Source organism: Mus caroli, chromosome 5 (assembly GCF_900094665.2).
Source record: "Mus caroli chromosome 5, CAROLI_EIJ_v1.1, whole genome shotgun sequence".
Taxonomy (NCBI): Eukaryota; Metazoa; Chordata; class Mammalia; order Rodentia; family Muridae; genus Mus; species Mus caroli.
The window spans coordinates 123,811,440-123,824,752 of NC_034574.1; the positions used below are offsets into that span (position 1 = coordinate 123,811,440).

The 13,313-nt window shown below is 44.2% G+C and overlaps 1 protein-coding gene across 2 annotated transcripts in view; it reads right to left on the reverse strand.

Annotated features, from left to right (window-relative positions):
* The window catches only part of Galnt17 (polypeptide N-acetylgalactosaminyltransferase 17), a 429,898-nt gene that overhangs the window by 93,501 nt on the left and 323,084 nt on the right, over positions 1–13,313 (reverse strand). Inside the window, exon 1 of one of the 2 annotated variants that reach the window (XM_029477980.1) lies at positions 6,642–6,681. The exons of the other annotated variant lie outside the window; for it this stretch is intronic. The gene's annotated coding sequence lies outside the window, so the exon portion shown is untranslated. Of the gene's footprint in view, positions 1–6,641; positions 6,682–13,313 lie in introns of those variants that run through there. 2 annotated transcript variants of the gene reach the window in all.

Here is a 13,313-nt window from a genome sequence, read left to right on the forward strand (position 1 = left end):
AGGGGCTGGGGGCGTGGCTCAGTGGTAGAGCACCTGCCTAGAATCCCCCAGTGAGGGGCTGGGGGTGTGGCTCAGTGGTAGAGCACCTGCCTAGAATCCCCCAGTGAGGGGCTAGGGATACGGCTCAGTGGTCGAGCCCCTGCCTAGAATCCCCCATTGTAGAGTTGTGGGAGTGTCTCAGCAGTAGAGCTCCTTTTTAGAATCACCCAATGAGGTGCTGGGGTGTGATCCAATGATAGAACACCTGCCTAGAATCCCAAAGTGAGGGGTCTAGATGCGTGGCTTAGTGATAGCACACTTTATTCAAACATATACAAGGTCCTGTTTTCTATCTACAGCATCACAAAGCCAATCAACAGTATCCTCACAGATGTCTTAGCATTAGCTTCAGCATTCCTTACTCTCAGAGAATAGTAAGCCCCAGTTCTTTCATTGGCTTGTGCTTTCATCCCTCTGCTTATAGGGTTTATACCCCTGGATTCAACCAGCTATCACCCGAAAATACTTGAAATCAAAACTGCGCCTGTGTTGAACATGTGTGAATTTGTCTTCTCATTCTTATTCCCTAACATTATAATGCAAACTTGCACATTGACATTATGTGGAGGTTTTCAGTGTTGCAGTGATATAGGTTTTATGGGAACATCACCTTGTTTACCTAAGAGACTTGAGCATATTGGATTTGGCTAACTATGGTGGGGTCCTAGGACCAACCCTCCATCCACAGAACTTAGCAACAATTCTGTCAGTCTCTTTGGCAATAGGCATCTTGGGTGAGAACATCCTGCATATTACAGTGCACTCTGTGATGCTGCCGTGCTCTGTGGACTCTTTTATGTGCTTCCCCATAAAAAGAGTAGGGCCCATGAGGGGGATGCTGCCTTTTAGCTCCAGGAGTTGTATACTGAGAAGAATAGTAGACAGAACAGGAGTGGGGTGATGGGGAGAACTTTCTGTAGTGGCTCAGCCAAGCTAAGTCCTTTACTGGAACCCTTTTGGAGATTCATAATCCTCAAAGTGGTACTACTTTAGAGACATTATTAAGCCCATTTCCTGTCAGAGGAACTGACACTCAGAGACTGGGCTGAGCTAGCTTTCCATTGCTATCACAAAACACCTGAGCTAGTTCATTTATAAAGAAAAAAAGGTTTATTTTGGCTTGAAACACGATTAAGTAGTTCCATTGTGGTGGTGGCGGTGGTGGTGTCGTTGTTATCAGAGGACAACTTTCAGGAGTCAGTTTCCTCTTTCCACTGTGTGACTCCCTAGGATTAAACAAGGTTGTCTATCAGCCTTGCTGTCTAGTGCTTTTGTCTGCTGAGCCTCTTGGCCAGACAGCATAGTTGCAATGCCTTTAAGCTTCAACAGGGGTGCTAGATAACAAGAGCAGAGTACATGCTGAAGAGAAAAACTGCCTACTGGCCAGAGGGCAGAAAGAGCTAAAAAGGAAGAAACTATCCCGCTCCTCCTTCATCCTAACAACCTAAGATTCTCCCAGCAGCAGCAGTCCCGCCCCCTCTGTGCGTGCGCGTGCTCACACACGTGTGTGCAGGTGTACACATGCATGAGGCGGTCAGAGGATGACGGCAGTTGTCATTCCTCAGGTGCTATCTTTGTTGGGAGACAGCATCTCTCACTGACTTGGAACTGCACAAGTAGGCTACAGCTAGACCCAGAGATCACTTGTCTCAGCCTCCCAAGGGTGCACCACCATGCCTGGCACTTAGAAAATATTTTAAGACATTTTTTTAAATGTGTCTTTTGTGAGTATTTTGTTTACATGTATGTCTGTGTACCACATGTGTACCTGATGCACACAGAGGAGGGAGTCAGAGTCTCTCAAACTGTAGTTACAGATGGTTGTTAGCTACCCTGTGGGTATTGGGAAATGAACCCTGGTTCTCTGTAACAGCAGTAGGCGTTCTTAGCTGATGACATCTCTCCAGCCCCAGGGTATAACATTTTTATGTGTGTTCTCAAGGGGATTCCTATCCTCATGATTCAAGGGTAAGTATTTGACTAAGTCAGCCATCTTCCCAGAGCCCATTTCTCTTCTTCTTTTTATTTTTTTTAAATATATTTTTATTCTTTTTTTTTATGTATACAATTGTTTTCTCCATGTGTATGTTTGTACACCACGTTTGTGCCTGGTGCCTCTGGAAACCAGAGAGAGCATTGGATTCCATGAAACTGGAATTATAAATGGTTCCAACCTGTCTTGTGAGCACTGAGAACTGAATTGAACTGAAGGGCTTCTGCAAGAACAGCAAGTGCTCTTAACCAATGAAACATCTCTCTAGCCCCTCACCTTGTTTTTTTTTTTTTTTTTTTTTTAAGATTGAGCCTCTCTCTATCTTAGAGCTTGTGTAGCTGGCTAAGCTGGTCAGCCAGTGAGCCCAAGAGATCTTCCAATCTCTACCTTCCCAGTCCTGGGTTTACAAGTGTGTGCTATCATACCTGCCATATTACATGGGTCATGGGAATTGAACTCAGGTCCTTAAGCTTGCATGGAAAATACCCAACTGACTATCCTGGTTATTCTAAATGGCAACTTCCATGACTGCTGGCTGAGCCATCTCTCCAGTCCCCAGAGTTCCCTTCTTAAATGCCCCACTACCTCCCATCACCACCTCCCTGGGCAGCTGGGTCTCAGGGACTATTACAGGCCCAAGCTGCAGTGGAGGTAATAAGAGTTGACCAAGCATCTACCCAGTGGTGACAGATTCTTCCCCACTCCTCAGTATCTTACTGCTTCCCAACCAGATAAGCTAATACCAACAGCAGCTAAGCGTGTGCCTGGTGTGTGGACCAAGAGGTCCTATTCTGAAGCTTCCTTGGGAACCTGCTGCCGCTAAACACTAAAAATATAATTTGGAGAAAGGAGCTGGCAGGCTTGGAGAGTCGTAGCTTGCACAGGGGAGTCGTTTAATACTCAGAGTTCCTTTTGTCCGTGATACACAGATAAATTCCAAAAGGGTTAGTACCCCTGCCTTTAAAAAAAAAAATCACACTCCGAATCCAGCACACACCTATCTCAGAGATAGGACCCAAAGGCCAGAGATTCATGGTTCAAAGGAGGGAGCGTCTTTTTGTGTTTGTTGCTGGGGAGATAAGTCATCCTGAAACAACTTCCTTCCAACCAACCAGGGAAAGTGGGCTTCCTGGGTATTAAGAGGCTGTGTTTGTGGAGGATAAAGGAAAGGCTCATCTCCTGTCTCTTCCTGTGTGATTTTTCACAGATTAAAAAAAAAAGTCGCCAGTGGGAATTGAAGTCTTCAATTTCCAACACCCGTTTCCTTGGCTGACTGATTTTCTTCTCAGGCTTGTTCCATCGAAACAAAGACCATCTCCGATCTCTCCGGTGAGATGGTGAGATGTTTCCTCTGAGCCAGTTTCTCAGCATAACACATTTGTTCTTTGCTAATCACATTTGATTTAGTCTTTGAGGAAGCGATTTGCAGAGAGGTCTTTGAAGAGTATTTCTGTAAAAGCGCGGTGATCTGTTAAGCCATTATCAGCCAGCAACACTTCACAGAGTGTTTTCTCTCTCTCTCTCTCTCTCTCTCTCTCTCTCTCTCTCTCTCTCTCTNTGTGTGTGTGTGTGTGTGCGCGCGCGTGTGTTGCCTGTAGAATCCAGCAACCAGCATCATATCCCATGGAGCTAGAGATATAGGTGGCTGTGAGAGGCCTTCTGTGGGTGCTGGGAACTGAAATTGGATTCTCTGGCAGAGCAGTTTTAACCTCAGTACCATCTCTCCATCACCATCTCTCCAGCCTGGGACATATTTTTTTTTTGAAGTGTGTATTTAGTTAACTTGTGAGATGAGACAGAGCTGGATAAATGTTTTGGAAAAAAATAAAAGATAGATATATGATAGGTATCAGTAAATTGTGTTGTCTGTTTGTGTCTAGCCAGAGAGCTATGAGGTGTATGTGTGTGTGTGTGTGTGTGTGTGTGTGTGTGTGCATATGTGTGTGTAGACCAGAGGTAGACATTGATATTTTTTCCTTCATCACTCTCTACCTTACTTTGACAGAGTCTCTTACTGAACCTGGAGCTTGCCAAGTCCACCAGGCTAACTGTCCAGTGAGCTTCAGGGACCCACTTGTCTCTGCCTGGTGTCATCATGCCACCACACCTGGTTTTTTTTTATGTAGGTTATGATATTGTGCCAGTTACTGATCAACTGATGGATGGATCTTGGTCAACTTAACACAGGCTGGAAGGCATCCAGAAAGAGGGAACCTCAACTGAGATAATGCCTCTCTATCAGACTGACCTGTGGGCAAGTCTGTGGAGCATTTCTTGATTAATGATTGACTTGGGAGAGCCCAGCCCACTGTGGGCAGTGCCACCCCTAAGTAGGTGGTCCTGGCTGCATAAGAAAGCAAGCTGAGGGGCTGGAAAGATGGCTTAGCAGCTGAGATCATATGTTGCTCTTGCAAATGACCTAGGCTTGGTTCCTAGTATCCACATGATAGTTCACAGCTAACCATGGCTCGAGTTTCAGGGTACCCTCCAATGCTCTCTTATGACCTCTGTGAGCAACAGACATGCATGTGGTATAATACATATAGGCAGGCAAAACAACCATTCATATAAAATAAATAAATATATCTTGGAGAAAAGAAGAAGAGGAGAAGAAGGGGAAGGGGAGGAGAAAGGGGAAGGGAAAGGAAAAGAAGAAGAAGAGGAGGAAGAAGAAGAAGAGGAAGAGGAAGAAGAGGAGGAAGGAAGGAAGGAAAAAAAGAAGGAGGAGAAGAAATCTGAACGAGTTATGCGGAGCAAGCCAGTGAGCAGTGTTCCCTCATGGATTCTGCTGCAGTTTCTGCTTTGAGCTCCTGTCTCAATTCCCAACAGTTACATAGTGTAGCCTGAGAGCTGTAAGCTAAAATGAACCCTTCCTTTCCACGTTGCTTCTGGTCATGGCATTTATCACTGCAATAGAAAGCAGACTAGGCTTGGTTTGAACTTGGGCTCTCACGCTTGTGTGGCAAGACCTTTACCAGCTAAGCCATCTTCCCATTCCTGGGCTGAATCTTTTTACAGATGAATATTCATCACTGATGTCTTAATGGGAACAAAAAAATATTGAACCTTACTGGAACAAAAAAAATGTATCTATTGTAGTCATCAGTTTTACCATAACTGAATTCTAACACATGGCAGAAATTGACGAGGGCATTTTAATTTGACTTCTAGTTTCAGGGAGGTCACCTCATGGCTACTTGGCCACATGTGCTTAGGATAAACAGCACAATGGTGGAGGTGTATGGGAGATAACAATGTTCATATCATGGTGAACAGGAAGAGGAGAGAGTAGAAATGAAGGGCCCCAAGACAACATATAACCTCTTAGGACATGCCTCGTCATGCTAGGCCCCAACTCACTATAGTTTCTAGAACCTTCCAAACTAGGCCCACCAGCAGTGGCTTATGCATCCAATGTCTGAGCCTGTGGGGCATATTTTCTTTTCTTTTTAAAAAGATTTATCTATCTATCTATCTATCTATCTATCTATCTATCTATCTATTTTTATGTATGTGAGTACATTGTAGCTGTACAGTTTGCTATGCCACTCACTCTGGTCAATTTCACTCACTCAATCCCTGCTCGCTCTGGCCCAAACAAAGACTTATTGATTATTATACATAAGTACACTGTAGCTGACTTCAGATGCACCAGAAGAGGGCATCAGATCTCAATACGGGTGGTTGTGAACCACCATGTGGTTGCTGGGATTTGAACTCAAGACCTTTGGAAGAGCAGTCAGTATTCTTACCCACTGAGCCATCTCACCAGCCCAATATTTTATTTTTGAACCTTAACAGGCCCCCCAACAGGAACCAATTCTTCTCATTAGAAGTGTCTGTGAAAAGTACATTTTTTTCCCATGCCACTCCCTTCTTTTTTCGTGCTGCAGGGTCATGTAACCAGGATATTCAATCTGACCACTGGCCTATAGCAATGGATCCAGCCAACTTGTTGAAACTGGGAGCCCAAATAAACCTTTGCTCTTCTAAGTTGGTTTCCTTGGATGTTTTCGTCACAGTGACAAGAAGCAACTAACTCAACCACAAATTCAGCTCCAAGCTTACTCATATCTCCTACAAGTAGAGTCACTGAAGTCACCTGAAGCATCTAAAAGATGTTTTTAAAAGAAGTACAGGTGAGACTCAGGAGATGGCTCAGTCCGTGAAAGGCTTGTCTTGCAAGCATAGGAACTCGAGTTTCATCTCCAGAGCCTGGGTCAAAAGAAGAAAACAAAACCAAAAAATAAACAACAACAACAACAACAACAACAACAAAACCCAGCTGGTTCTAGTGGCACATGCTTGCAATTCCAGCATCAAGAAGCAGGTAGTTTGAAGCCATGAGAGACTCTGTCTCAATATATATATATGGCATCCGAGGAATGACAACTGAAGTTTACCTCTGCCTTCTATACACATATAAACTCAGCACTCCCTTCCAGACACCACACACATTCACAAACACACACACACACCCCACAAGAGAGAGAGAGAGAGAGAGAGAGAGAGAGAGAGAGAGAGAGAGAGAGAGAGAGAGAGTTGCAATTATTCAACCATTAAGGCCCACTTGGTAAAGTCTTCAGCAAATAGCACAAACCTTACAAACCTTTAGATATTTCTCAGCATCAGCTCACTGTGCACCCAAGGATAATAAGACAGGAACAATTGTATTCAGAATCTGAATAGGGTCCACGTTAGGCCTCGGCTCAGATGGCCTTGCTCATGTCCTTATAAGAAAGCGTCTTTGAGTAGAATGTTACAACAGCTATTTTGAAAGCAGTGTGTGGGCTTTTCTCTCCTGCATTTGCCTTGCCATCTGGAGGCAGTCACAACCTTGAGAAGGTGGGGACGTCAGAGCTGGGATGGAAGGAATTGAAGGAGATTGTCTGTTGTGACTACAAAGCCAACACTTGAGTCTAATTTTTAAAAACAGCAATCTCAATAGGGTTTCAAGTGCATGAGCCAGGCGCCAGAGAGAGAAAAAAATTCTAAATCCCCCCAAATCCTCTTTAAAGATCAAAGATGACGACCAAGTAAATGCCCAGGAAGGGGCTATGGCCCTTTCTAAGTTAAGGCACAGGAAGGGGCTATGACCCTGCAGTGGGTGTCAATGCTGGCTTAACTTAGGATAACATGGGAAGCTTGGGTAATTGCTATTGTTTGAATGGGAAGCTTGGGTAATTTCTATTGTTTGAATGTATGTATATTTGTGTGTGGGGTACATACATGTACACAGTTGCATATACATATGTGTGTGTATGTGTATTATATGTGCATGTGTATGGAGAGTAGAGAACATTGTGTGTCACTCCTTAGAAGTGCTATCTCTTTTGAGACCATGTTTTTCACTTGCCTGGAACTCAACAAGTTTGCCAGGCTGACTAGCCAGTAAGCTTCAGGAATCTACCCATCTCTACTTCCTTAGATCTGGGATTATAAGTATGTCCCACCTTGCCTGGCTTTTTATGGGTTCTGGGGATTGAATTTGGAACCTATGCTTGCATGGTGTCCTGGTTAGCTTTAATTGTCAACTTGATACACCCTAGAGTCATTTGAGAAGAGAGCCTCAACTGAAGAGTTGCCTAGATCAGATTGGCCTGTAGACATGTCTGTAGGGGGTTGTCTTGATTATTAATTGATATAGGGAGACCTAGCCCACTGTAGGTGGTCCCATTCCCTAGGAAGTGGTCCTGAGCTATATAAGAAAGCTAGCTAAGTATGAGCCAGGGAGCAAGACAACAAACAGCCTTCCTCTGTGTTTTCTGCTGTACTTCTCTGGCTAGAAGTGAGTTCCTTGATCTGAGGCAATGACATGAAGATTATCAGGCAGTGCTACCTTCAAGTTCCTGCTTGAGGACTTGCCCCAATTTCGTTCAACAATGGACTATGACCTGGAATTGTAAGCTGGAATAAACGTTGCTCCTCTGTGCTGCTTTTGTTCAAGATGTCTTCTTGCAGCAGCGGAATGAAACCAGAATGCACAGCAAGCACTTTATCAACTCAACCATGTCCCCAGCCTGTGAAAAGCTTCAAAAGTCACTTGTACCCAGACACTCTGCTCCGATGACTCCACCTTCAGATTCAATCTACAGTACAAGCATGGCTAAGAAGCTCAAGTCTAGGACCTAACATGAAGTTTTTTCTTCTTGGCGTGGGAAGCAAGATGCTCTCATCTTGCTAAACTCTTACTAAACTCTGCTGCTCAAATTGGCAATAACAGAAAGGGGAGAATAGTCCTGCAAATAGGCTAAAGGACAGGCAGGTAGGAGAGGCCATCCTTTGCACTATGCCTTCTGGGAGAGGGCAGAAGTCTTAACCCAGACAGTGGGGCATGAACGGTAGACTGATGGCGTTCAGGCAGAGAGTGGATCTTAAATAGTGTTCCTAGTGCCCAAAGGCAGAACAATGTTCTGGATGTACAAGGAAGCCTGAAGTTTCTGCATACCCTTGGGGGAAGGGTTGAGATGATAAACTCAACAGGGTTGTAAGAAGAATCAAGAAACTGGAGGAAGACATGGGAAAGTGTCAATATGTTCGCAACAAGAGATCAGCTATGAAGAGAGGAGACACACAATTCTCAATAACTGCAGGAATAGGGCTAAAAAGATGACTCAGCAGTTAAGAGTGTATGCTAATCTTTTAGAGGTTCTGATCCCAGCACGCACACCAGGTGACTCACAACCGCCTGTGATTCCAGACTTGGGTGATCTGATGCCCTCTATGGGTACTGCACTCCCATGCTCAAACCCTCCACACAGACTCATAACTAATGAGACAAAACTTTAAGGAAAGAGTAACCAGAAGTGCAAGACTTGATGTCAACTACTGGAAGCCAGGAAGATCCTGGAAGGAGGACCTGCGGTTAAGAAACAGCTCCTATGGGTGTGAGGCAGTTTGGGGCTCCCCTGGCTTCTCTGTGATCTGTATTGAAGATGGGAAGGAAGAGATGGGGAGCTTTGAGGCAGAAAAACAGTGCTTACAGAGAACACCGTGTTGAAATCCTGAATGAACAGAACAGTTTCTCCTGAAATGAAATGATCATGCTTCTAATTGGAAGAAATGGGGGCCACCTTGAAACAACTAGATAACTTTTCTGCTTTGTCATGAGGGAAATGAGAGCTTGAGAGCATGCTAAATCTAGATATGAAGAAATAGAGTTACTGCTCTCTCTCTCTCTCTCTCTCTCTCTCTCTCTCTCTCTCTCTCTCTACACACACACACACACACACACACACACACACATATATATCAGGATTGAAAGTGAAATTGCTTCAGAGAAAGAATGATGGATTACGGCACTCACAGAAAGCAAGGGGGCAAGGGCACAGGAGTCATGAGAGGGCAGGTGTAGCTTAAGGGGTGGAAGACCTGCTTGCTTAGTATGCTCAAAGCCCTGAGTTTATTACTAGAGCAAAAGGGAGGGAAGGAGGGAGGAAGGGAGGGAGAGAGGGAGAGGGAGGAAGATATGGAGGGAGGGAAAGAGGGAAGAAGGGAAGGAAGGAAAGAGATGGGAAGATGGGAGGAAGAGAAAGAGAGAAGGAAATGGATAAAAGAAACATAAAATCAAGTTTGGGGGGCCTAGGGTTTTGGGGGGCTCTGTAGAGTGCTTGTGTGGCATGCTCATAGCCCTAGGATCTACCCCCAGCACCACACAGCATGGATGTAGTGACAGATGCCTGTCATCTCAGCACTGTTGGGAACCTGAAGGTAGGAGGCATAGAAGTTGAAGCTCATCCTAGGCTATATAGTGAATTTGGACCCTGAACATTTCTCCAGAGAAATAATTTGTCAGTGTGGTGTGTAAGTCTGAATATTCTTCAGGCTTTAGAGCTATAAGCTCTACTGCTCTAGGAGGGGCCAGGGAAACAGCCCAGCTCATACGAGCATGAGAACCTGAGATTGGACCCTAGCACCCACGTAAAAAGTCAGGTACAGTGGGGTGCTCCTGTAGCCCTACTGTGAGTGTGTTAAAGACAGGGTTCATTGGTCAGTCTGGGTGATGCTGACCTCTGATCTCAGTTTCTGAGAGGTTTTAGTTCATCACATGGGAGAAAATGTGGTGGTAGGAGGCGCTCCACCCATGTAGGTGGGAACAACAGGGGGAGCAAGCTTATTCACATGGTGGTGGACAGGAAGCAAAGCTAAACAGAACAGGAAGGCAGGTATAATCTGTTCAGGCTGTCCCTATTGGTTTACTTTTAACTTGGCCCCATCTTATAAAGTCTACTATGAGAAGAACAAGGCCAATCACACAATGATCCTGTCAAAAACTACCAAAGGGATTCCAGAGGCCCTCTGAAAAAGATGGATATGTTCATTGCCCTAACTGTGGTGATGGGTTCCCAGATGCATATATGTCAAGATCGCCAAATTATATAGATCAAACATGGCGTTCACTGCGCACCAACTAATCTCACTAATCTCTTGTTCTATTTTCCTTTCTACTGCTGTGACAAAAATACTCTGACTAAAAGCAACTTAGGAGAGGAAAGATGATTCCATTTATACTTCCAAGTCATAGCCCATCACTGAGGAAAGTCAGGGCAGGAACTGAAGCAGTTTCTTAAAGCAGAGATCGTGGAGGAACTTTGCTTCTTGGCTCATTCTTAGGCTCAGGTTTAGCTAGCTTCCTTATAAGACTAGGACCACCTGACTAGGGAATGTTGCTGCCCACAGTGGGCTGGGACCGCCTGCATCAGTTAGGACTAAAGAGCCACCATAACATGCCCAAAGGCCAACCTGATGTGGGTAATCTCTTAATTGAGACTCTCTTTTCAGGTGACCCCACGCTGTGTTAGGCTGTGTTATGTTGAGCTCTAAAGGTAGCTAGGCCAGACCTCAATACAGACGATTTCTCTAAAGAAAGTAGTTAAGCTTATGATCTTATATTTACTACACAGTTTCTGATATTGATGGTAGAACACACCAACTAGTCCATTTTCTTGCCATTTTCAGCGACTGCCATGCTTCCAAAGCACACCTGTTTTATCTATTGCTTTGTGTAGACGGCAGCAGAGTTAACCCCTTTAAGGATGCTCAAGAGACAGGGCTGGAGAGATGGCTCGGCAGTGAAGAGCACTGACTGCTCTTCCAGTACCCACGCTGGGCAGCTCACAACTCCAACTCCAAAAGATCTGATGCCTTCTTGTGGCCTACATAGCCACTGTACCCATATACACAGACACACACACACACACACACACACATAGCACAACAAATAATTACCAATAAAATGAACAAGAGAAGGGCTAAGAAGATGCTTGATTCTAAGTTACTGAAAAAAATCATGGGGAAGGCTGGACCACAGGTTAGCTGGTGATGGCTGGGCCATGACCACAAGGCAAACTCTATGAAACTCCTGTGCAAGAGAACCCAAGATAAGGTTGTGATTATTTCCACTTGTGGGTGGAGGCAGGCAATGATGCATCTCAACTGCTCAAGGAGAACAATGATGAAGGATGCTTTTGGTCTTGAGAACAAAAGTTTTCAGAAAAAAAAATGGCATCTTCCAGTAGGCCTTCTGCAAAGGCCAATTAACTTCCTTAGAACTGTGGTTCTCAACCTCTCAGCCATGACCCCTTTAGGGGTCAAATGAACCTTTCACCAGGGGTCACCTATCAGATATTCTACATATCAGATATTTACACAACAGTTCATATGAGTAGCAAAATTACAGTTACGAAGTAGCAATGAAAATAATTTTCCAGTTGGCTGTTCACAGCATGAGGAACTGTATTAAAGAGTCGCAGCATTAGGAAGGTTGAGAACCACTGTCCTAGAACATCAACCATTATGAGGAGGTTGGGATGTTAGAGATCCAGAGGCTAGTAACAATTTATCTTGGGCTCTCTTTACCCATCCCTCCTAAACAGCTATTTTTCATCCTCATTTCTATCTAATATCTTTTAAAATTTTGGGCCAAAATTTTTTTTTTAAATGTAGTAACAGACCATTCTCTTCCACCAACCAAAAGGCTAACAGCCTGATGTCAGGAACAGATTTCCCTGCCTTGGCTATCAGATGTTTCTAGTAATCTAGACTATTTGAAAAATGTCTTAATTGGGGCTGGAGAGGTGGCTTAAGAGCACTGGCTGACTTTTCAAAGGTCCTGAGTTCAACACCCAAAACGCAAATGGTGACTCACAACTGTCTATATATGTAGTCTCAAGAAATCTGATGTCTTCTTCTGGTGTGCAGATACACAAGCAGACAAAATATTCATATACATAAAATAAATAAATGAATATTTTCAAAAAGAAAAGTGTCTTAATTAATGACCTTTTCTACCATAAAGACCTCATGAGCGCTCTATTACCACTTTGAAACATAGAGTATGGGGTTAATGTAAGTCTGTGTTCCCAGACTGTGGTCTTCTATATTGGACTCCAGCATAAACTCCCTCTTCCTCTGGGAGGTAAGAGCTGTTTGCACACTGACAGTTGGTAGGAATTTTGGCCTCTTCTGCTCTTCTCTCAACCAAATCAATTCACAGACTATCAGCCACCCCCTCAAACCTTAAGAAGCCATTATATGCTTCTTTGTTTGAGGAACAGGGAAAACAATAACATCACCCACTACTGTATATGGCTCATAGCCTACTGTTTAGAAAAGACTAGAAAATGGGTAATCAACTCCATTACATGAGATAGCACTTACTGTGTTTCATCATTATCGTTAGAAAATTGCTTCCACTACCAATGAAAATACAATGTCTGTCCTTCCTCTTTCCTCTCTAGCTTTCTTTTCTGTTTCTGGCTGAAGCCATGAGTCCATGCTAAGTTTGGGACAGAATTTAAGAAAAAGCCAAAAAGGAAAAAAGTAAATGAAACTCTCAGAGACCATGGCTGTAGTTCAATGGTAGAGTTCCTGCCAGGCACACACATGGCTCTGGGTTCTATCCTTGGTAGCCCCCCCCCCCCAAATATATCCATGACACAAGTTCTCAGCTTTTCTGCTGTTTAAATATAGATGAGTCCTGGTTTGGTGAGATGGCTCCTGGGGTAAAGTGTTTACTAAGCAAGTCTAGTGACCTGAGTTCGATCCCCAGGTTCCACTGAAAGTTGAAGGAGAGATCAAATCTATAAAGGTGTCCTCTGACCTCCACACATGGAGCATGGTACACATACCTGCATACACATACCCTGTACATACACACAACACACATACACACACACACACACACGCATGCACATACACTATTAGTTAACTATAAAGAATTAAAAAAACCAGGCCTGGCGTGGTGGCGCACGCCTTTAATCCCAGCACTTGGGAGGCAGAG